Here is a 24886-nt window from a genome sequence, read left to right on the forward strand (position 1 = left end):
TAAAGATACAAGATCAATAATTTCATCACAGCAATAATTTCTACTCTGTGTCAGATTGGAATGGTTGGCAGATGATGCTCCATCTGTCACAGTATTTTACAGTAACAAGCCAAAATACAGCAAAAAAAATTGTAAACTGTACTGTTAGGAACTGTTGCAACAGAGCATCTTGGCTTTTTGGAAATACAAGTTGTTATAACAAAAAGCTCTAATTCAAAGCCTGGATCCTGGGACAGGGATAACTATTTAGCATCTTTGCACAATGGGGTTTAAATCTAATACTGCCTGGCAATGCAGTATTTAAAGCAGATTTACATGGGCAGACAACCACACACCTGCTCTCCTCACACTTGGATCTGGACAGTGCAAGTTAGATCCCATCCAGAAGCTGTGCTAGCATGCTTGCACAACATCAATCCCCACTACCACCCAAGTTAAATATTCATAGTCCCCTGATTCAGTGTTCAAACCAAGCAGTCACATAATGGTGTGTCTACTCATTCCAGCATGCACAGGGCCATGTGTTTAATAGGGTTAAGCCAGCAAGCATGGGGGGCAGGGATGGCAGATAGTATGGAAACAGAGTAAACCTGGGGAGAGCCAGGGATGTGTGATCCCTGCGGGCACCCACTAGCACCCACTGATGAGGAGATCCTATGGTTCTCAACTTATCCCTTTCTCCTTCTTTTCCCATTAGCGTGGTGATAACCAGAACAGATTCAGCATCTGATGCCTCTGCAAGGGCAAACTTTAAAATCTGTGCCTCTGTCTAACCTCTAAGTGTGTCATTCAATTTTCTAACCTCCATGTGCTTCCCTTTCCTTCCCAGATCATCAGAAGGGTGAAGGCAGAAAAGACAGATGATTCTGCCCTTGAACTGGCACTCATTTTCCAAGTCAGTTTTCTATCACAGACTCCCTGCTAAAGCTGTTTCCCCGTAAAACACGTAGACGTGGACAGAAACAAAACAGAATGCCTGATCCAGTAGAACATACTGGAACATAATGCACAAATCAATGATCACTTCAAATTTAAAACTTCATGCGAGTCACACAAACCAGAGCCACTCAGCTTTGCAGTCTCTACACAAAAAAGAAACAGAGCAAGACAGAAAAGAAAAAAAAAAACCTGCGTAGGAAAATTACATCAAACTTGATTTATTTCCTGTCGTTGCCAGTATATTCTGGGCTTAATTCTTCTTGTATCACAGCTGTTTCTCTCCTTTCCACCAAGCCCAGTCCAATGGCACAGCTTCCTCAATGTTTGCTCTGTCTTCGCTGGGTGAGCAAAGCCTTTTCATTTCACACATCATTTACAGCTCACTGCTGTGATTTCAGAAAGTCAGTGGGCTTTTACCAAGCTAACAAGTGAGATAAACATTTTGTGTTTCTGTTAATTCTAAAACTTGTGCAGATTTTCTGACAGTAGGTACCCTAAGCAGTTAGAGAAATTCAGCGGTTTCAATTCAATTTGCACCACATGGCAAACAAGTTTGCCTGGGAGTCAGTAAATAAATCAGGAAGAAAGAGAGGGAAATAAAGAACAGACTCTTCAAAGTCACATCCTGTACCTATAATGCAAACCTAAATTCTCTCAACTTTCATTGTATTTTATGTGCTTACTAAATTGATTCGCTCATTCCTGGTTTGAACCAAGAGAAGAAATGTAAGGGTTTCTTTCTTTCTTTTTTGTCATAGAGCCAGATTTAGACACTTTCTCCTAGAGTAAGAGAATGACTGCTCACTCAGGGACAAATACTGGATAATGCATCCAGCTGCCCAACGTGTCCAAACTGAGTCTGCATTTTCAAGATCACTAGACACAAAAGACACGAGGATCTGGATGTCTAATCTGTACATACAGGATTTTATCTGATACTCCCAAACTTAATGGCACAGCTCCTGCTTATTTTAAAGGTACAGAACCAGAAGTCTATATGCACATATTTGAACAACTATATGTTCAAATAGCAACATGATTGACAAAGGTAAATTACAAATGAAAATCAGGTGTGGTTTTTATATATGTTCAGCGGTGTGTCCAAAGCTTTTTAAAGTGTGGTTCTGTTTGAATAAAGAGAAACAGGACAAGCAAAACTAAACTGAAAAAGTGTGATTTTTTTCTAGAGGGATTCTTTCATGCGAAAACACCTGAGTCCATTCTTCTGTGCAGTCAGGGATATGACCACTTACAGTCAACAAACCACCTTATACTAAAACAACAACAACAACAAAAGCTTCCAAAAAAAGGCATAAAAATTTTACCGCCTGGTTTGTTGTGGTATTCTTATTTTCACATCACTAGTAGCACTCTCCTATGCACAGTGAGCTTTGGCACCACAAAATGACTAATTCATTCTGGATTCTTAGAATGTCAACACCATCAAACCTCAAGATCAGAAATGAATTAAATGAAAGAACTGCGCATCTTATTTATTAACAACAATAGAAGAAAGGGAATGGTGAACCATTTCAACCTGCAAGCCAGCAACTGGCAAGCAAAGGGTCTGATTCTCCTACTTCCATTTAACTTCATTTAATAGAATAACAAGGCATGATGATAGCTAACAGTATTGGCAACAAAATGGCTATTCAAATTTAATCAGTATGGGAGAGTAAGGACTATAAAAAGGATGAGGGGAAAAAAATGGATGGGTGCCTTCTATCTGGCATCACTCCGGAGACTGGAAAGTGATGATTGTCGCATGTTCCTTATTTCACACAGCAATATGTTGCAAAGAGGATGGAACCAGTCACATATGTTCTGGGCCTGGCTGGGATGCGTCTGTTTTTTATGAGCAAGAAAAGAATGTTTCTCCACATTAATCAGGACTTAAGGAAATACATAGCTACATCTTCCAAATCAAACAAGAGAAAGCCAGAGTGAAGAGGATTCAGCCCTCAGAAGCAAAGTTATGCTTAAGGCAAAACCTCAAGAAACTGGAAGTGAGAGGCTCTCCCCCTAAACTTTAGACTCGCATTCCCTTTGCCCTGATAGTGCTCAGAGAAATACCTCTATTGCTGAGGGATATGTCTTGTATACACACTCCCAGAAAAACAATTATCTAATTTAGGAAAATATTAAAAATCTCAGACCTTACACATATGCCCAAATTTAAGCATGTGCTTAAATGTGTTCCTGAAAGAGACTCCAGTTGTGTAACCGGTTTATTTCAGCTCTCGTCAACCCTGAAAAGCTAAAAATTGGATCATCAGCATTTTAGTTATATCACATCAGAGCTAATTTTTAAGTTTGTCTTTTGAAGGATGCTGAGTGCAGTATCTAAAACATCCAAGGTCTTTTTCTTTTGGAGAGAGGAAATATAGCAGATCAGGCAGAAATGCACAAGGGTCTATGAATACTTTTGCTGTAGATTGCTGTGCAAAACCAATTATTTCATAAATTTAAAAAAATGCAAAGCAGGATATTTCAAACAGGAAACAACATAAGTAGCACTGGTTTTGAGAAAAAATAATCATGTTATTATGGAATACTAATCCAAGCAAGCTTCTTTATATTCCAAAATATTGTTTTATATGTGGTATTTCATATTCTTTTTGGTGTGTTTTTTAAAAGGGATATAATATTTACGAATTGAACTACTAGACCTCAGTGAGGCTGTTATCTCAGGAAGAGAAGGACTCATTGCAAGTGCTTGAAAAAAACAACAAAACAGTAAAGGGAAAAATGCCTCCAGTGCTGAAGATATTTTTAAGATATCATTGAGCAATGTTAGCAAAATTAACACTTGTAAGAAAGTAGAAAAAGACCAAGAAGCAGGGCTCAGGCAAATACTAATTGGGGAGTTCTTCAAATTCCTGTTCAGAGGGGCAAAACAGTCTCCTGGGTAGAGCTCCTCCGGGATTCAGGAATCAGGAGCTCTCTCCCCAGCCATCACTCCCTGAATTCCCAAGTGACTCTCTGTATTTAAAGCCAAGATGTTGCTTGATCTGCAGAACAAGAGCCATGAATTTTGTGTAGCACTTTTGAGATCTGCCATTGCAAAACTCTGGGTCAGGAAAAGGAATACCAAAATCTGCAATTAGTTGTACACAAGGGTAAATGTATAAAGCAGATCAGAAGATTCTACCACAAGAATTGCTTTTGAAATATGTTTAAAATTGATGTCCACAATGGTAAGATGGCTGAGTCTTCTCTCCATTAAGTACTGAACCAGCAGAAAGCCATAGAGGTGAATTCCTGGTCTAATTTTTCATTTTAGTTCATACCAAATTCACCACATGTCAGTTGTTATGAAGGCCAATATAATAACATTTTTAAAATTACATTTACAGAAGCTTTTTCTGTCCAAATACTTACCTAGGTATACACAAGGTATCCCTCATTACATCTTTGAGAAGCAAATAACTGCAATGTCCCTTAAAGAGAGATGCACAAATACAAATCTTGCCCATGTTCCCCAAAATGGTGGCCAAGGTCAAAATTGCTTCCAAATCCCTGGTATTTCCAGTGAAAGTATTTGCACAGCAGTGCATTAAAAAGCTCTGTGTCTGAGGGGGAAAAAAAGTAACTGTGGGTAAATTTGGGGCTGCAGCTGTTATTAGGAGGAAAGAAATAAATTATACAGGCCTTCATTTGCACCGTGCAGCTGCAGCTCCATCACTGGAATACCTTGAGGACAGACTGTTGCAAAACATCACATCTTCAAAAGCAGGGGAGCTGTTACTGGGCTTCTGGCATCCCAGCTGGGGACTTGTGAAAATGTTACCCAAATCAGCATTTTTGTTGATGTAATCCCTTCTTGCCTTTTTTTGGTTGTTTGGGTGGGTGGGGGTTTTTTTTGTTTGGTTTGGGTTTTGGGTTTTGGTGGTTTTTTGTAATGTGGGCACTTCAAACTTTGAGCAAAATACACAGGTTACTTTCCTTCTTCTTACTGGGGTATTAGTGAACAATTCTGGAAGTTCATAGAAGGACAGAGCAAGAGAAGTGATACCTTTAAATTGCAGAAAGAGCTAATTGTTTTATTTCTTAATGTAAATGTGGCCTGAATGTTGAATCTTAGCTTTAGTGGGAAAGGTATTTTAACCCTTGACCACAAGAATACTCTATCTCCCCTCCCTATGGTAGTCTCTTTGTCCCTCATGTCTTTCCAGCTGTATGGAAGTTATGTGCATTAGAACAAAGGTACCACCTACTTCTGGATTGAAAAATTAACATGGTCCTGCTCTCAGACATTAATTGCCAGGAAATAGTTCAGAAAGAAATACTGAGGTGAAGTTTAGACATAAGAGCACTAACAGTAAATATTCCCCAGCTTTTTTGGGGACTCAGGCATAAGATTAAATGTCCCTGTAACTCTTGGCCTAATATCTCAACCAAACCTATAGCACTATCTAAGTTTACAAGCTTCTTTTTCAGTTTCTCATCTTTATCGTCACTCATTAGAGTTTGGGACTGTAAAATGCCCTTTGTTCCTGCCAGCAACATTTTTTCCATCATCCAGATTATGGATTCATGATCTTCCTTTACTGTAATGTGACTTTTTATATCCAGTATAACCTTCTTACAATCATGCACACTTGATGTACAGGACAAGAGATATTTTCCAATGTCTCTGTTCAATTGTTAGTGTCGTCTGTAATGAACTATTCTGGTTTAATTGCAGAATTTGTCCCTGCTGTACTATGGACAAAATAAAACACAATTGAAGATTAATTTAAATAGGAAAACTAATGTTCACAGCAATTATTGCAAAGCTGAGGATGATTTTTCAATTTGCTCCATCTGATGAGGTGATTCTTTGGAGGAGACCACTAGATTCATAAACCTGATGCAGAGAGAGCTTAATGCAGGAACACACATGAACGCATGTTCATAAGTGAATGGCTCATTTCTGAATTACAGCACAGCCACTAACTCCACATCACAGGAAAATGTGTGAGGGAGGGTATTATATGTTCAGCCGTGGCTGGATCAATGTTTATATCAAGTGATTTGACAAAATCAGAAGTGTTGCCTATCTTGGTGATGCCCTATTTACATTTAGGACAGCAGTGAGAAGAGGCTAAAACTGCTGTATTCTCTTTGACTGTGGTGTACTTGTCCCTCACACTGAAGTGATAAGGGTATCATTTATGCTACAATTTTTTTCACCTCAAATGCAGTTGCCACGCTTGGGGACCAAATTTATTGTGACTTCAGGCTGTTTTCTCAGCACTGGTCAAATCAAGTCTTCCATGCCTTCAACAGCAGCCGCAGAGCAGCTAATTTTAGCTTTTACAGAAAAAGAGGGTTTGGTACACAACACCAATGGCAAACCCCATACTACCTTATGTTGATGACGTGCTTGGTTGATAGCCTAGACAATATTCTATTTTCACACATACTTATTTTCCAGTTCTATCCAGATAACAGACCATTAAGCCTTAACCCTTCAGAGAAACTTCTGTTTGTGAAATGGCCATAACCCTTGCATCACATTATCTAATTTTACCCAATGTCTGCCTTTACAACATTTTGTAAGACCCATGGATGATGGGGCCTCTAAAATTATATTGTTACCCATTTTTCCTATTAATGGAGCCCCACTTCTCCTGTTTCCCATCAGAAACCTTGCTGTATGATGTCATGTACAATGCACTTCTATAGAATGTAGCTGAGCAGCTCTCTTCCACTGGCTCACTCTCACTTTGGAAGGAATAACTTACTAGAAACCACTAAGACCCTCCATACAAACAACCAGAAATTGAAGCTCTGCAGGGGATCATGCCACTGCCTCACAGCAAGGAAATAAGAAACAGGGCTATGGCAGCCCACAAACAGTTCCTCTTTTATCACAGTTTAGTCAAGTATAATCACAGCAGCTTTTCTGTGTTTCTTATTCTTTAATTCCCATGGGAGTAAAAGGGCTCCCATGGCTGAGGTACAAGGTCCTTGACACTCACACTGTTAACGCTGTATCACAAACCTTCAGAAGCACCACTGAACATCTTGTTCTTCCACCACCACCAAAGCAGTAATGGTGTCATTCTCACATGCATCACCAGCTAAGGTTAAGTGTTATCTCTTTTTAATGGCTCATGCACATTTTATCCAGGACTCTTCTCTGGTGTCGGGGGATGAACTAACTACTCACTTGTGTCTCCAATGTGTGTAAATTAGCATTTACGTGATATAATTCCCCATCTGCACACACATTAAAGAGATACGTATTTCAAAGTTGCTCTTCCAGGACATATATTGATCCACACCACACAAAGTCATCACCTGTCAGGGCAAAGGATTTGATTTGCACATGACCCCATGGCACACAGGGAGAGGTCAAGCTGCCATGAGCTATGATCCTGTCTGAAACCTCTGTGGATCTGCAGGAATGGCACTGACCACTTCCTACAAGCCCTGCACCCACAGCTGGCTGTCAGGGAGGGGTGCACTCAAGGTCACAGCAACACATCCCTTTCAGGGCAATCCTTGCCATTGCCTTGAGGGAAATGTCCCCTTGCTCCTCCATCTAAGCAGTCTACTCCTTTTTGAAAGACAAGAAAAGTCTTGCACTTTGCCTTTCCAACACTGCAACAAAAGTTTCTGTATAGGTGAATCAACACACGTCCCCCTCTGAGTAGGGGGGTTCAATAGTCCTCTCCTGACATCTTTAATAAGCAACCTGACAGCTTATGTAGCTCCCAGTCACTTTTTTGCTACGAGCTGGGTAAAAGCTAGTGGAAGATGATGGGCGTAACAGTTCATCCTTTCATTCAGAATAAATTCAGAGAAGCCATTAAGGTTCTTTATGAAGCCAGATGTTTGAAACAATAATGATCTCCACCCCAAACATAACTACGTGCCATCTCCCAAAACAAAGACACATGTGGACAGAGAGGTTTCACAGGCAATTATATTGCGAGGTTTTGTGCGTGACAGAAACAGCAAGACCAGAAAAGCTCAGGAAGAAGACAAAAAAAAAAAAAGACCTTGTCACTACTGTGACAAAACGGAGAAGAATAAGTATCTGGATGAGCAGGGGCTGGGGCAGACAGACCTGACCCTGTGTGTAAAGAGATTATCTTCTGTCAGATTCCTCATGGGTTCAAGGGAGCAGTTCCTCATGCATTCTTTGTCATAATACAAGATTTCACTCAGACCACCAGATTGCCTCATCCATCTCTTCTAGCAAAAGAGCAGCAGTACCCTGAACTTTGGTTAAATTCTCAGGTCAGATATGCATAACACCTAACCTATAGTACTTTTACAGTCTGCGCTCACACACATCATCTAATGAGTGAATTAAACTCAGACAGTGTTTTGAGCATGGGGGGGATGTTGTAACCACTACACAAGCTGTGTGAACTTCCACTGTCTACTCAGCCCTGCACACATAGTTTAGTGGAAAAATTACCTGGCCCTGGAGGACACTGATGCCCAACATGGAAACTTAAGTGTTTGGTGATACCAGTTAATGTGCAGTCACAGTAACATTTTGCATTTGGTGCTACAAGAACAATACACAGCTAATGGCTCCTCAGGTGGAATGGCTGTATTCCCCAGCCAGTAATGAGCCAAGGGTTACCCTTTATTTAACAGATATCTGTAATGATCACATACATGATTTTAAGGGGAAAATGTGAAGGAAAGTGGAGAAAGGGGAACTGCCCTTTTGTAACCATAAACTGTATACTCTACATAAATTATTGCTATAATTTGCAGTACTTTTTTTTTTTTTAGCCATTGGATAGATGCATTGCAACTTAATATGACTGGTTTTATTCTTTCTTTTCTTACAGTTGAAATGAGTGCAGTCTCAAGAAAGCAGAGCCTTGGACCACTTGTACTGATAAACAAAATGAAGAGTACAATCAAGCTTTTGAATGAGCCATGTACATCAACCACTGACAACTCTGTCTCACTGTAGTAGAGCAGCCAGCTTGCAAAACAGCTCATCTTCAGCTGCCTCAAAGCATCTTGTCTTTCCCAGCTCCTCTGCTATTACCAGCGCCTCCTCCCCATCATGCTGTGCCTCAACACTTAACTAAAGTCTCCCCTTCCCAAACACAGTTTCCTCCTGCACTCTGCAGTTGTCTGTGTGCACCTCCTGATCCCAGTCACTGGCTCCCTTCCCCAGCTTCCCCAGCTGCAGCGGGTTAAAAAGGAAGTATAAGATGCTGCCTGCAATTGATTTTAATTCTTTCCCTTGTGCTGCCCCTGCAGGCACGAGTTGGGCAGCCCAGCTGTGGCACTGAGTGCAGCCAGTTCTCCCTCACGCACAGCCTTCCCTCAGCAAGCTGTGACAGAACACAGATGGACAAATGCACACATACAGTCATATTTATCTCTTTACATTCTCTGCAGTTTCCTTATAGTATGAGGTCTAGCAGAAGAAAACATCTGCTTTGTTTGTATTTGAAGGAAATGGCTTCCTCTGCAGACCTGGAAACACAAACACAACAGCAATGGACCTTTGTGAGAGAAGCAGAGAGGGACTCCAAACTGAGAGTGAAATGGCTGAGAGCAGCTGAAGTGTTCAAGCAAAATGAAAATACAGAAGCCTTTAGAAAACAACAACAACAAAAAAAAAGTGAGGGAACTAATGGATTTTTGAATACTTTTTTCTTTTTTTTTTTCAATAAAGGCCTAATGTGTTGTTCTAAGGAAGTGAATGCGAAGAAGAAATGTGAAATTTTCCTGCCTACCACCACCTGTCTAGAAGAGTCAAAATTTTTCAGGGACTTTGGCTTGGATAGACATCTCAGATTTTTTGTCTCCCCATGCAACAGTGTTCCACAAATCCTCTTGCTTATCAAATCATCCAATGGGTGAGAAGGCAATAGTGTTAGATAGTAACTGGTAGAACATCTAGCATGATCTGCAAGATTAGTTTGTCACTCTGTTTACCATTGGAGGCCCTTCTTTTGTGACAACCTCCTTTGTCATGCCAAATATTCTTGAAGACCTCTTTTTTCACTCTCCAGTAGCTGCCTGCAAGGCCCAGCATGAGGGGACAGACTACAGGTTATACACTACATCTCAAAGGAGTGAGATATAGTGAACATGACAAAAATGTGCTGCCCACAAGATCAGGTTGCTCAAAGCCCCATTCAGCCTGGCCTTGAACACTTCAGTTGTGGATGTGGGGCATCCACAACTTTCCTGAACAACATGTTCCAGTGCCTCATCTACTCCACAATAAAGAATTTCTTCCTAACATCTAATCTAAACCTGCCCTCTTTCAGTTTAAGGTCATTCCCCCTTGTCATACCACTACATGCCCTTGTAAAAAATCTCACCAGCTCTCTTGTAGACATCCTTTTAGGTACTGAAGGATGAAGTTCTGCTGTCCCAGATTGTAAATGAAGAGCCCTAGAGGACCTGTCCGTTTGTGACTAACCCCTGAAAAAGCAAGAATGAGGAAAGGTGGTCAGGAAAGGTCCTGCAATCCTCTGTGATGCCAGGACTAAGAGGAATGAACAGCAGGACAAAGCCTGCACAACAGAAGTATGTGAGAGCAGCCAAAGGATGCATCAAAAAGCTGTAGATGGATGCATGAATATCCAGAACACCCTACATAGTCTAAAACCTGATTAATGGAGCCAAAGGAAATCAAGTGCCTGATAATTCTGAAGAGATGAAGCCTGAAAAATGGGTGGAATAACACAGAATTGCTTTTCAAAACACTAATGGACAACTGGTAAAGTAGTGCTGTACCTGCTCTGTGAAGACTGCAATATCTGTAACTGCATGGGGTAGTTCTCTAATGAAAGTCTGTATTCTGTAGGAACTGATGTTGCTACCATAATATGTTAGCATGACAGTCCATGATGTCCCAGAACAGTCACTGGGTTTTCTGGAAGCAAATCAAGTCAAGGGTTAAGACTGGCTCTTATATTGACATCACACCTAGCTTTACAAGTTCCTAATTTTTATTATTTATTCCTCAAATAAGGTGAGATCATAGGAATTCATGATGCTCAATGTGTGGCACAATGGGATGTACACATCATTTCAGTGCAAACAGTGACATCTCCAAATAATGAACAAGTAAATTATTTCATATAGAGATGTCATCTTAAAGAGGAGAATGCATGGTGGGATCCTGCTAGACACTCACAGGTCACTATCACTAATATGATATACTTTATTCAGCAATTTGCCCAAAGACTCTGAAGAACCTTAAGAGCTTTAAAAAAGGAAACAGATTTTAAGCCTTGTTATGTAGCAACTGTAGTCATCTTGCTTTACTCCTTAGGTCCTACTATTTTAGAGATAAAAAATTAGAGACCCTTTTGGGGGAGGGACAGCAGAAATAACAATTTGCAAGTCTTCTTGCTAAAATGTATTTAAATCACAAACGCTGACATTTTACTGAAATTACACTTTTCCAGTAGAGGGAATGTAGAAGAAAGGAGGGCTGACCCTTCCTGTCTTGGATGATAAATATTAAATCTACTTGAACTCTAATAATTTACATAAGTTGAAGCAACAAACAGAAAAGGGCTGGTTGAACCTAAAAGAACTGGAATATTTCTCAGTGCTTGGGGAGCCCTTTCTCATTTCAGTGTGGCTCAGTGTCCCTGGCTATATTTCCTAGCTTTCTGAATATGAAACACTAAAGCTATTCAGCATTTTGCTACAGTTGCAGAAGAACATGGGAAAGAGGCAAGTGAAATTACAAGAGGAAAGACTGCCTTTTGTTATTACACTTAAGTTCTACTGTCATGCACTTCAATTTCAAAGAGTAGCATTTGTAGCTAAAAGGAAAACTCACTCCAGTACTTACAACCAATCAGAAATAAAGAGAAAAAAACATCTGGGAGCAAATACACAATCTTTATCAGAAGTGGAATGGCCACTCTCAAATACAAACAGGGAAGACAGATAGCTAACCTCTCAAATAAATGGTCACAAACCTTTCATTTGTTGGGAACAGTAATGACTGCCTGAATGAATTAACTCTACTGCATGAAACTGATTTTCACATTTACCACTGCCTGAAAATTAAAAGAGAACTTGTCCTTAGAGTGTTTATCTATGAAGAAACTTCTCTATGAATAACCAAACAGCAAGATTCTAATTTTTAAGGCAAAAGACCCAGTGAAATGTGGAGCCATTGTCATTCCCACAGCAGTAATTTACCACAGGACACATAAGAGGGTCAGTATGTCCCTCAGGATTGGTCTCTGAATTAGGGCACATAACATCCTGACATCTTCTCCTGAATGGTTCCCAGGAAACTGGAGCATGGGAATATGTAAGTTTGCTGGGGAGACAGCCAGTATGGAAGTATCAGTTTGGTGTCCTCAGCTGTGGACTGGAGGGACTGGAATAGCCGTGGGTGGCTGGCAGGGTGAAGGAGTAAGTGGTTACTCTGTCACTAACCAAACTCTTCATTATCATTCTACATTCACAGCTCCTGCCTTCTATGAACACCAATCTTATTTATGACACATCATACAGCCCCTGCAGTAAGTGAGAAACTCCAGCCCTCAGTGTTTCAAGAAAAACTGCCTTGCACTGCATTAGCATGCAAAATGAATGAGGCGGGAGACCAGCTCCAGCAGCTCCCCAAAATAATATGCAACAATCTAATTAAACTTTATTGTAACTATACAAGCGAAGAAACAGAATTAAGGCTGGGTAGGCAAGCTCAATTTTGTCATTTCCTTAGCCTTTGAGTGTTTGCAATTTGATAGTCTTGTCATGTAGGGTTTCTAATAGAATTTTGTGCATTTTTAGAAAATAAATTAAATTATGAACTTCTACATGGTTCAGCTTCTGCTAGGCCAGCAAACTAGACCAAGGCAAAAAACTTATGCAACCAACTGGGCAAATTCACTGCTTCCTTCTATGCTGGCTTTTCAATTGTCACTGTATAGCAGAGGAGCTCACCATTCTTCATCCATGCTTTATTGATCAATGAGAGAGGGAGATATTTCCTCTCTAAAGGAATAAGCTAGAGATGAGAGCTTGGTAGCAGCCTAGATTGGTACCTGGAGAGCAGAGTCTGAGATCACAAAAAAACACCCTGTGACTACCAGCCAGTAACACTCAAGGGCACAAGAAGAGGCGAAAGATACTGCAGAACTAAACACCAATCCATCCCCACATCTATGAGGACTGTTAAAATTACATAGTTGGAAGCATTGTTTTTTAAGAGATCTTTGTTCTTGTACCTATCTCAGCTTACACTTTCCAATTAAAAAATTGCTTCTGGGCTTGATATCAAATGCTTAAAATTGCAGCCAAAAACATAAGCAACTCAAAATAACCCCCTTAGAATGGAAACTCTTGTACAACCTTCATACTGCTATGCCTGGAGTACACTGCCAATAAGATGCCTAAAAAGAGGGAGAGAAACTCAGGGTGGGAGTGAAGGGAAGAGGAATTAGACTGAAAAGGAATGAAAGGGAATCCCACGAGGAGCCAGCAGAAAAGCTCCAGACATTCTGGCAGTTCTAAGAGTTTGTTCCAGGTGGCAAAATAGACACTCACTCGAGGGGGACTTTTGATGAAAAAGGACTGGGGACTTCAGGGCACGGGCCTTAGGAGACCTGCAGTAACTCTGAATCTCTGCTGTATTGTCTGCCACGGCATATGATTAGCTTCCTGTGCTGTAGCGCATTGTAAGGCACTTTATAAAGCAATGAATTACACAGCTGAAGTGGAGTAACCACATGCAAGCAAATACGACAACCATTATGCTCTCAGCAACATCCCACACACAGCCACGAACATTTGCATTAGTGCCAATTAATCTGAGGTGGTACAAACTCAGCCAGGCATAGGATTTGTTCTTTGGTGTGAAGGAGGAAGGGAGGGGAGAAAAATATCCTTTTGTCTTCAGAGAGGAAACATCTGTAGGAGTTTTCAAGGGCTCCGGTGACTTTGTTGAGCATGGAGCGGGGGAGCGTGCTATTGAGTGCTTTGATCTCACCAGCAGGTGACACTGCAGCAAGTGGGAGCAGCTATAAAAAGTTTGAAGCATTCTAGGGACAACTCACACAACCGGCGCACAAATGTGTTTAACGCGTGTGACTCACAGTTGCCGAGAAGTGGGAACATGCAGCACGGGCTGGCCTTTTGGTTTCAGCTTCTCGTTGTGTATTAATGCCTTCCTTTTTCCCTCGCTGCCCCCCACCACTGCTCTCAAACACTGGGGCGAAGCAAAGTCAGGAAGGGCGATGAATCCTTTAACACTGCCGCATGTGAAAATGCATATGACTAAAGCCCAGCCAGGGAAAACTGTTCCAACAGCCCTACCTCTCGCTGAAGTCAGCAGGAAAGCCATATCCTTTACCGTCACTGCTAGCAGAGGAGCCTAGCAAGCACTAAAGGGGTATTGTGCTTTTCCTGGTCCACATTTTAACCAGCCACCCTGCAAAAGAAAATTATGATGGCATTTGGGGAACATGGGTTTTGCTGTGATGCATTAACACAGAAGAAAGCAGGTGAAATACTTGAGAATTAACAATATATTTTACCTCTTGTACCTCTCTGTTCAGGAGGACTGACCCGACATAACCCTCAGGTCCAAGACCTGTGTTATTGGGTCAGGAAGATCAACCTACTTCTACATGATGCTCCAGTTCCATAAAGTAAAATCTTCCTGCAGCTAGACATACTAGGCACAAAAATTCACAATTGCTAACTTACTAAGCAAGGCTTGCTCTGGATTCTGGTGGGGGCCATGGCTATTGCATCCTGCTAAGGGCAGAGTGAAGGTTGCTTACTTTGTCACTCAGCAGTTCCTCAGGTGCAAAGGTGATATAGGCAGAGCTATCAAGTTTTGTTCAGCTCCCTGTGTAATGTATTAAATTTGTAAATGGGTTAATGAACTGATTTTCCACTTTCTAGACTATTTGCGTGAAGCCGTGAGTCGTATTGCCCAGAGAAGACACCCTGCTCCAAAGAACAGCAAGAAATTGTTCCCAAATCCTTACTGCTGCACATAGGGAAAGCCAAGAGTCCTTCTGAGAGAATCTTCAGAGAGTCTGCACGCTATTTGCAAGATATGATGTGAGGCTGCAGGGCACTGGCAGGCATAGGCGGGTACCCACACAGGGTTTAGCGCCAGAAGCATTTGTAACAGCTTGCACTGTCAGTCCTGCCAATGCATGGCTGCTCTGCTCCAGGTGTGTTCTGTACAGAGAGAGTGGATACCTGGTGCTGGCACCTGGCACAGTGCAGCCGAAGTGAGTATCTGTTGTCTGCTTGAAGTGCATGTGAATGTGTTGAAAACCAGCTGGAACGTGTCAGCCGGTGACAGAGGTGCCAACACCAGGGTGCTGGGCAAGATGCACAGCCACAGATGATTCCAAATGGCTCCACAAAAGGTTGACAGAAACACAAGAATTCAATGCTCAAAAAGTGCTTTTAAGTGCTTCTACTTCAGCAAGCAAACCAACGGATATGAATAGCCCTTCCATAATATTTTGCACACGTTTGGGAATGTGGGGGGATTTTTTTTTACTATTATCTGAACTAGAATGCTGTAGAGCATCATAATTGTTTCTGGAGAGAGAGAAGTAGTTTTAAACTAAATCATTTAAACAGTATACATTTGCAGCACTACACCCCCTCCTGCGTCCACTGCAAGTGCCTTACACTCACACCTTCCCAATGATAGAATTACACAGTCAGGGCAAAATGACAAGGATGAAGAAACTCAGAGCTGAGTTTGCAATGAAAGAAAACACCTAGCACAAACCACTTGAGAACCCACATTTATTTTGACTGGGGGCCCTTGGAGACATTATTTAGGATGACCATAGATTAAAAAAAGACATCTAAAGTGTGACTCTTCTATGGCAGGTGTTGACAAGAAGATGGCTGGTGAATTCAGACTCATTAGCTTCCACTGTTCAGATATACCACGCAATTTCAAATATGTGCACTGAAGTGGACAGATGAAGCTATATTTACATTCATGTACATTAAACTATCAGCATTACAAAACTGCAGTTTTGTAATAGGAGATTACTTACCTTTCAAGACCAAGAGAGCGAAAGAAAGGGGCAAACTGCAAAAGGGCCAAGCATTTTTTCTCTTCATCATTCCCACTTCCTACATGAAAGATTCACTGGCAAAATTTGCTCTAAGTTGTGGTTTTTTGAAACAACACTCTCTAGTCACATAAGCAACACTTTATTTTTCCAAGTGTAGTTGTTTAGTTTCTTCACATTTAAATTTTCATGTCACTTCTCTTCCTCTCTGTAGTTTTTGCTTTTTTAAACAGTGTGAACACATTCTGTAATTATTGCTGACAGCCCAATGTTTAATGGTGTTGAGTGTCTTTTATGGCACAGTCAGACATTAGTTTAGGAGACAGCTGTCTCTGCTTAAAAAGTTGCTGCCCCTTAACTCTTTATCTCTGCCCCCACGACTCAGACGCGGCAGCTGCCCGTACCTGCAAACACTTGAAGCAAAGCCTGTTTCCCTCCACCCTGCACCCTCCAACCGAGCCCACGGATTCGGTTACTGCACCTCAGCAGAGGGGAGCAGGAACAAATAGCTGATCAAGCAGTAACTTGTTAAACCACCACAGCTGTTTCCCAAGCAAACATCCGACCGTACCCTCGGAGCCAGCGCGGCGCTGGAAGGGGAGAGGTTTCCGAAGCCGGGAGATGCTGTGGGAAACATCCCACTCTCCAGCCCTGTCCCAGCTGAAAGCCAACAGCTGTGCTGTGACCACAGCTCTCCACAGGCTCCCCTGCTCATCTCCCAGCCTCCTCCCGGCCCTCACTCTTTTTTCCCCTGCTAGTGCCAGAAGTGCCATCGCGTACTGAGGAAAGCGCGGCTGAACTTTCCTAGCCGCTTTCATCTGCCGTTCCCCGGGAACACGGCTGATATGGCATGATTCCCAGCTGTTTTCATAGAAGACTGGCCCGGGCAAGCACAGCTTTAGATAGCCTGGGTGTGACTGACTACCTGGTACACAAGTCAGGAGGTGATTTGGTTGGCGCCAGTCCCAAGCAATGTGAAGTAACACAAAACTCATCTATCACCATGCAGTACTTACCAGGTGAACCTTCATGGAGAGAACTTGCCTGACCTGATAATATGGTATTACCCCCAATAATTATGTAATTCAACACTAGTGCCGATTACCCACCGAAGGGGAAGGGGAGGGGGGAGGGCAATTGCAGCCATCTGTGTTTGTTTGTCTGAATGTTCCCATAAAAATGTTCTCAGCGTACATCGTGCTCGCAAGCGGCAGCCTTGAAAGGGCGTTGGGACACCATTCTGTGGGGCAGTGCTGTGCCACTCCGTGTGATGTCAAGCCACACTGCTGACACTGCCAAATCGCTGTATCTTGAGATTTTTGAACTATAGCAAAAGAAGAGTGTGTGAGAAACACAGGCCCTTCCTTTGCTGAACAGAAAAAGTCTAATCCCTTGTGCAGTCTTTTATATTGCAACAAAAGCAACTAATACATTTTTGTGTTATCTGTACCCTTGCTCTGCACTTCAGTGAAGTTAGTTTAGAGCAATTAGTGACTTTCCTGTGCTGTCTGAAATAGCAGGCACTTTCTAGTGCTCTTTCAGCTTACTTAACCAGAATTACTTTTTTAAAATTAATTCCTCCATTGTATCAGCACAGTAGAAGATGGGCCTAATACTTTCATCATTTGTAAGTCAGCATATGATTTTATACAATCTACACAATGCCTTAAGAAATGAACGCATACCTGCTGACACTGTTCTATGCAAATGATTTGCAGGATTTTCCTTCACCATGAAGGCCAAAAAAGGACCACCTGACCATCTCACCTACCATACAGGTGTGACTTGAGTAGTGCAAGTCTTGACCTAAACAACTAATGACACCACATCCACCTCCCTTAACATTGAAAAGGCATTTCTTCCACCCAGCCTTTGGGAGTGGAAAGAGCTCAGGAGACACATTTTCCATCCCAGAAATGCTTTGTGCATGATCATGCTTCCTGTCTGTGATACAACAGAGGAATACACCATTGCAACACATTCCCCATATCCTTGCACCTTTCATCACTCTTTCCTCCAACCTTGATCTGGAAAGTGTTAAACACAAAAGTATTATAAATAGGTCTTTTTGAGTAAATACTGGTAAAAATTTCACAGAAAAGACAATATTCAGCTTTTAAGAAATTGCTCCTAAAATACAGAGGTATGAAATTATGCTAGTCTCTTCTCATCTGGTTTTGAATCATCCCAGAGGGTTGTGTGGTAGATGACATTTTCCTTTTAAATCTGCCAGATTTGTCCATTAAGTTCTATATAAGTTTTTCATCGGTTTGCTACAGCTAGGCCTAACTGCACAGCTTTCTCCCTTCCAGAGGAGGAAGCTAATACTTTCATTTAATCAAATTGCCGAGGGAGATGCTATGAAGTCCTCTTAAGTATGATAAAATACCCCAGTAACATATGCATTTACAGCTGATATTCCATTGTGAGAATTAACATTTGGAAATAAGATGATTTTAGAAATAAAATCCAGCAAGTAGAACTCTGCAACAAATCATCTTGAAAAACCTGACACCATGAAGTGCTCAGGGCAAGGACCCCATGCTTCCACCATAGCAATTTTGTAGGTAGCATGTGGTGAATATTAGTACTGCTCTCAGCTGTGCCTGAGCATTTAGGAGTATTATCACAATAAAAATCACCAGAACCATCACAGACCTTTCTAAAAGCCATGGGTTTCACAAAGGAGAAGCTAAAAAGCTCCATGGGTATTCAGTTTATTCAGCAGAACAGCTAATAACTGATCCCGCAGTCCTTATTCAGGAAAGAATCTTATTCCTAAGGGGAATTCAAGTGAGCTCCATTAGCTCAAATGCTCTTCACCAAATAACCAGTAGCCCCAGAAGACTGGAGACAGATAAAAATGTTCCTTCACAAACCTAGCTGCCAAGTGGAGTCAGCTAAAAATTTTCAAAAGGAATTTCTACAAGGGCTTAAAATCAAAGGTATTTTTGTCTGAGTAGGAAAGCAAAATCAGATCTCTAAAAAAGCAAAGAGGCATAGCGACTTTTAAACAGTATTCCCACCACCTTTTTGTCTAAAAATCTCAGTGTTTTTCAAACCACTGTGCTTCTTTCTGCTGTATGAGATTGACAGAAACTGTTTTGCTGGTCTTGGTGTCTGGTCCACACCAGAAACAAATAGGTTATAGACTACGTTATATCTGTGTCTTACTGTGTTGTATACAATATATTCCTACAGCGTATGGAAAAATGACAGCAACAGTGTTGCAGGGCATTTAGGTTCATTAGTATGGTCAGCAAACAGGGAAAAGGCAGTTGGAGATCAAACACAAATGAAGTTGGTGTGGTTAAAGCAGCACGTTTCCTGCCTTGCTGCTGTACCCACTCCTTCCATTCCCAGTCATGCAAGCACACTGCTGATTTCACTGGCACTGACTCAAAAGGTAAAGAGCAGCCTTTCCCAGAAAGTTGCAGGGTTTAGCCATAAAGCTGTTCTTCAGAGACTAAATTAACTATATTTTTTTTCCCAGCGCATCATCTTCAATGCGCAAATTAGTAGCAAATAGTCATGTAGGCCAGTCAGAGACGGAAAGAATTCTCCAGACCTTACAAGGGTGTCAAGTGCAGTTCACAGAGAGCAAAATTAATGCCACTAGAGATGGCCAAAGTTCACCTATGAACAATTCTCTGATGGGTGATTGCTTCTTCCATTTTGCTTTTACAAGGTTTAAGGTGCATAGGTAAAATAAGATCACAAAGTGACTGAAATGTTTTTATAAGTGTGGACAAAGAAGGCAATTTAAAATCTTTTCTGAGGTGTGTATAATTACAAGTGCATTTGAGATGTTGTTAATATGCTTAGGTGCTTAGGGAAAGCAATCTTATATGAAAGATAACCTTTTAATAGATTACTTTATTACAGCAGCACTCAGCTTCACCACTATTCTCAGGGTTGAGTTGGCCTCCCATGTTTTCTACAGGTTTATAACTTAGCTGTAAAAAATAATTTGAATTGAATATTCATGCCAGCTAATAAAATTTCTATACTAATTTTCAAAAGTAAAAAACTGATTAATCTTTTACAGATACAAATACTGGGTAAGGAATTAAGGGTTTTAAAGGTGGGGGGGGTTATGTTTGCTTGTTGGGAGGTTTTGGTTCCTTTTTGACAGTCACCTAACTTCATAACCATTTCTCTGTAAGAACTATATTTGGCAAACTATTAGCATATATTGATTAGTTATTACACAGGAGAACACTATTGCAGAGAATTTTTTTTAACTTAATGAAAGCTTGCATTAGACAAAAGATTGCAAAACCTCCAAAGGAACCATTAATAAAAGCCTTTTAAAAAAATTAAGTTAATTTAGTGCTTATGAAAACAAGAGATCAGTGGAGCTGGCCAGAGCCAGTGATGCACAGACTTCCTGTAAAGCTTTGCCAATACGTTGTGGCCCTGAACTAGGAGTTTCTTACTCTTTCAGCCATGAATCCTCCTGCCGTTCAGCACAAACTTCATGGCACGCTCAGGACATAAGACAAAGAGTTTCTAGAATTGCACTCCCAGGCTGGGCACCAACATGGTGCACCTTAACTGTGCAGTAGTCCTGCATGATGTCAGTGACCAACTCACGTGACCACAATTTGGCTCTTAGCTCTTAGCTATGACTTCAGCTAGAGCTGGAGGCCAGCTTCCCAGGACAGTTTGGCAAGCATGCATGCACTACATCATGTGGATGCGCAGTGCCGCAGTTATGACACTTGATAATTCAGTTCTGCAGAAAATCCTGCTCACCTCCCTCTCCCAAGCAGTCTGTTAAAAATCAAGTTGGGCTGCTGGCACAGGTAAAGTAAGCACAATTTTATTCTCAAGTTCTCTACTTTCTGATGACATGAATTGTCTTCTGTACTGTATGAAGGAAACAAAACCCTTAGGACTTTTACTGGCACTCTTTAAAGTGCTTTAGGTTTTTACTTTCTCTTTTCTATTTGCTCTGTGCATGAAGTATTTTTAAAAATGGCTCCCTGTTGATGATCTCAATTTTTTGCACCTGTGTTTTGAATGGCTTTATGAAGACCACCAAAATACTACCACTTAAACACTGGCTCCTGAACATATGCCTGCTTTCACTGAGATAATGTCTTATGTTTCCATAAAGACAGCAGCATTACCCACCTTCATTCAAGTAAATTGATGGTCATCTGCTTGATGGCAATAGTGCAGAGACCCCTCTGTTGTGTGTCTATGTCCTGAGTGTTCCACATGGTCTGTCTCTCTGGATTTTCTCCACTTCCAAAGTAAGGATGAGAGTAATGTTTCTCTTCCTTCCAGAGCCATTGTCATCACTGGTGCTGCAGAACACTCTTGTGTGGTGCTCAGACACAACAGATACCTGGCACACATATAAGCACTTTATGTAGATGTTTTTACCCAGTAACTTTTTGGCCAAGAAAACATATGGTAGCAGAGCTTGTCTTTTCAGCTTCTAGCAAGTGTCCAAAAGAATCACTGCTGAGTAACTTCTTGATTTCTTTACCTCAAGAAAATTACGTGCTCCTGTGTCAATACACAGACCTACCATACAGGAGGTCACAGTAAGGCTTTTAACATGTGTCATTGGTGGCACTGTGAAGTTTTCATATGAGTGGTGTAATATGTTATATGGTACTCCAAAGGATCCATTACATTCCGCCAGTAGAACTTCACTTTTTACACAAAGGTTTGGCATGATTAATGATCTGTTACGGTCTATTGATTAAATATTACCTGCAACAGAATTGCTTAAATACATATTTACAAGATAAACTAGAACAGCTCACAGTCATTACAGTCTTTGTGGTAATTAATAGGAATGTTATGTAAATACACATTTAAGTGATTTATATAATAGGGCTCCAAATAAGCTGTTATAATCTATCATGCTGTAATGAATTAGCTCCTTTACTGTAGGTAGGTATCTGACCTCTACTGGAGTATGAAAGACCTGCTTATATGTCTCACTGCTCTTGCCTACTTTCAGCAGAAAACCATGCCTGAAAAAGCTGCTACTGGAGAACAAAAAGAGGAAAAAAGTGCATTAAATATGGAAGTAATAGCAAAATGGCTCCCAAAAAGCTCTGTAGTCAGGTTGGCTACAGAATGAATGAATAACTCTTTGGCTGACTCACCTGCACCATCAGCAGGCGCAGCAAGGCTGCAGGAAAGATTAGGCTGCCAGGCAAAGAGTATGCTGCATGTGGAGAGGCTGCCTCTCCCTTACGTGCCTTCCCTCCCCTGCTCCAGAACACAGCATTCACATGGGAGCAGAGACACAAGAATAAACTTGACCTAAATCATCTGAGAAGGGTGAGGACCATCTAACTGGACTGGGCATGGGAACAGACTGGACCCAAAACCCGAGAGGGAAATTGCTAGTGTGTCATGAGGCACAGCTGAACTGCAGTCCTGATGCTCATAAGTGCATCAGTACACTAGTGCATTAGTGCCCTAGTGCCTAATCCAGACACAGGCACCTCACACAGTTCTTCTCAGGATGGGCAGGGGAGAAACTGTCATTGGACAGGCACTAACACAGGGGTTTTCAGACCTGCCCCCTAAATAAAGAAATCTGAGGAAATCATTACACATCACAGAATAGATGCTGGAATTAATTTTTAACTACATGACTTGCCTTCAATTTGTAATTGTTACAACTAATTGTCATGCTGTAAATTTTCTACATGTCAGAAAAAAGTTACTTCTGCTAGTTTTGGAGTGTCCTCTTGAGTTTGGGAACAGCTTACACAGCAATGATTTGATTAAAATGGGCTTTCAGTTACACTCATGGCTTCTTAAGACACTATTTTTCTTTGCTTTGTTCAGAAAAAGGAATAAAATTATAGTCTATTCCAAGATTTCATATTGTTAGTTTTAATGCTTTCCCCTTTAAAGTGTTTCCCCTCCAACTCACATTCCAGACAAAGCAGTCAAGCTTCCTCTGACCTCACAGAGTGGAGAGGGAGAGAGAGAGAGAGAGAGAGAGAGAGAGAGAGAGAGACTCAATTCAGCTATTACTTACCTTGATGAAGCTATCTTTCATATGTTATTCAACTTAACAGGCAGTGACTGGAACAAAATCATGAACATTATTTGCTAATGGAAATTGGACTTGGAGGGCCCCCAGATGTGCTATGCAGCTACAGATCTCACAGGCACAGGGGATGTAGCACAAGCATGTTTTGGCATAGTAAAGACACTCCTTCATTCCCCAAGATAGGGAACCAAGGAAGTTCACCTGCATGGCAGTCTGGAAAGAGACCCTGAGAAGACCCACAACACGTCTTTGGGTGTGCATTGGAGCCCTGGAGACATTTCTGCCTAGTGAGAAGGACACACGACTACATGCACCCACCAGCCACGGCCCACACTGTGCTGTGGATTTGGAGGCAGAGAAGATGCCTGCTCTTGTTTCAGGTCTCCAGATGCAGCTCTTGGAGCAGCTCCGACAGGATGAGGGTGGTCGTCCACACAGCCATGTCTGGACTCATCTGAGCTAACCCTGGTGGGGGCAGGTTTGAGCCCTCAGCCGGTAGGCAGCCACTAATGAAATCCATTAAACTGTCAACATTTAGGGAACACTGTTTTACAAAACCACTTAAACATACCATGCAACAGACAGCTGAATTAGGCCTGTCTGCCTGTGTGGAGTCAGAAAGAGCCATGTTACTCTTCAGGGGATTGAAAACTACTTTGCAGAGTAGATCCCTGATTTTTTAATTTTACTTTTAGCAATCATTCAAATATACCTAAAATGGACAAGCGCATCTTTATTTCTTTCAGAGTAAAAAAATTAAAATCCTGATATCAAAGACAACCACCACCATTCAAAAAAGAACAAAAACCCAAGCTACTGATACCAAATGGACTTTGAAGAGGTCATTTTAAAGCAGGGGAGAGACACCAGCAAACAGGGCAACTGTCTGCGTGCCATTGGCGCTCCACGGCAGGGTGTTTAAAGATGCTCAGAAAGAGGTCAGAGCCTATTGCAGGTAATAGAGTGCAATGTAGCCAGTGGTGTGCAGGAAAGAAAAGAGGATCCCAGGCCCCCGAGGCCACTGGCAGCTGCTGTGTGTGTGTGTGTATGTGCCACAGAGTGACAGAAATGACAAACCGAGTCGTCAGAGAGAGGCCAGAGCAGCTCGAGTGGCTCTGTAAGAAGCCCCGCGGGGCGAGCGGCCATGCACTTACACCAGCATGGGCTGCTAAAGGAGCAACCCAGCCACCTCCTGCTTGCTGGAGGTGAGGGATTGCAACTTGACCGCTAGGTCATGTTCAGTAGGAGATTTGAGGTGTGGGAGGCAATTTTGAGCATGAAGGGGAAAAAAGTGAAAGGAGTGCGCACTGTCTTTCCATTTTCAGCCCAGCAATACTACAGATATAACAGATCCACTGTCTGGATATATTAGAGGAAGTTGGTTTCACAAGGGCTGCCTCTCTTGTGTTCCATCCACTACTGAAAAAGACATGGGGTGCTTTCAAGGAGCTTCCAATAACTTCAGGGACATTTTGGAAAATATGCTGTATTTAAATTGATATTTTCTTCTTGCACTGTCCTGTTTCTGTCACTTCTCATTCATATAAACCTATATACACAATAAATATGTTTATGATTAATCTCATTACTGCTTATTCCTTGACATGGAGCCATAATTTCCCACCCTGCCCAAACTGCACTAGAGGAGTTAAGAGTTTCATTTTCCTGGAAGGTTTTGGATTTTAATCAAAAGAGGCAGAGGTGATTATTTAGACAAAGAAGAGATATGATCTAGAAAACACAGGACAAACTCCAGTGGAGTCCTCATCCCCAATTAAATCTGTGTCCTGACTAAGAATTACAAGGAAACGTGATCTCCTGTGATCAGGAACACTCGGTTTTCTGCAGTGAAGTTGTCAGGAGAGGCCATTTGGTGACACATAGGCAAAAGCACTGG

General features: G+C 41.6%; 3 long non-coding RNA genes across 4 annotated transcripts in view; 1 reads left to right on the forward strand and 2 right to left on the reverse strand.

Annotated features, from left to right (window-relative positions):
- The window catches only part of LOC135296713 (uncharacterized), a 70740-nt gene that overhangs the window by 32633 nt on the left and 13221 nt on the right, over window positions 1–24886 (reverse strand). The gene's annotated exons all lie outside the window — the stretch shown is intronic.
- Window positions 9301–10794, reverse strand: LOC135296715 (uncharacterized). Its single transcript, XR_010358737.1, has 3 exons — window positions 10660–10794; window positions 10242–10344; window positions 9301–9384 (listed from the first exon to the last, which is right to left on the reverse strand). It is a non-coding gene; the product is annotated as an uncharacterized LOC135296715 (long non-coding RNA).
- On the forward strand, window positions 22887–24532 carry LOC135296712 (uncharacterized). Of its 2 annotated transcripts, XR_010358733.1 has the most exons (3): window positions 22893–23276; window positions 23370–23484; window positions 23736–24532. It is a non-coding gene; the product is annotated as an uncharacterized LOC135296712 (long non-coding RNA). The 2 variants fall into 2 exon arrangements; XR_010358732.1 differs by lacking the exon at window positions 23736–24532 and having other exon boundaries at window positions 22887–23276; window positions 23370–23531.

Source organism: Passer domesticus, chromosome 3 (genome assembly GCF_036417665.1).
Source record: "Passer domesticus isolate bPasDom1 chromosome 3, bPasDom1.hap1, whole genome shotgun sequence".
NCBI lineage: Eukaryota > Metazoa > Chordata > Aves > Passeriformes > Passeridae > Passer > Passer domesticus.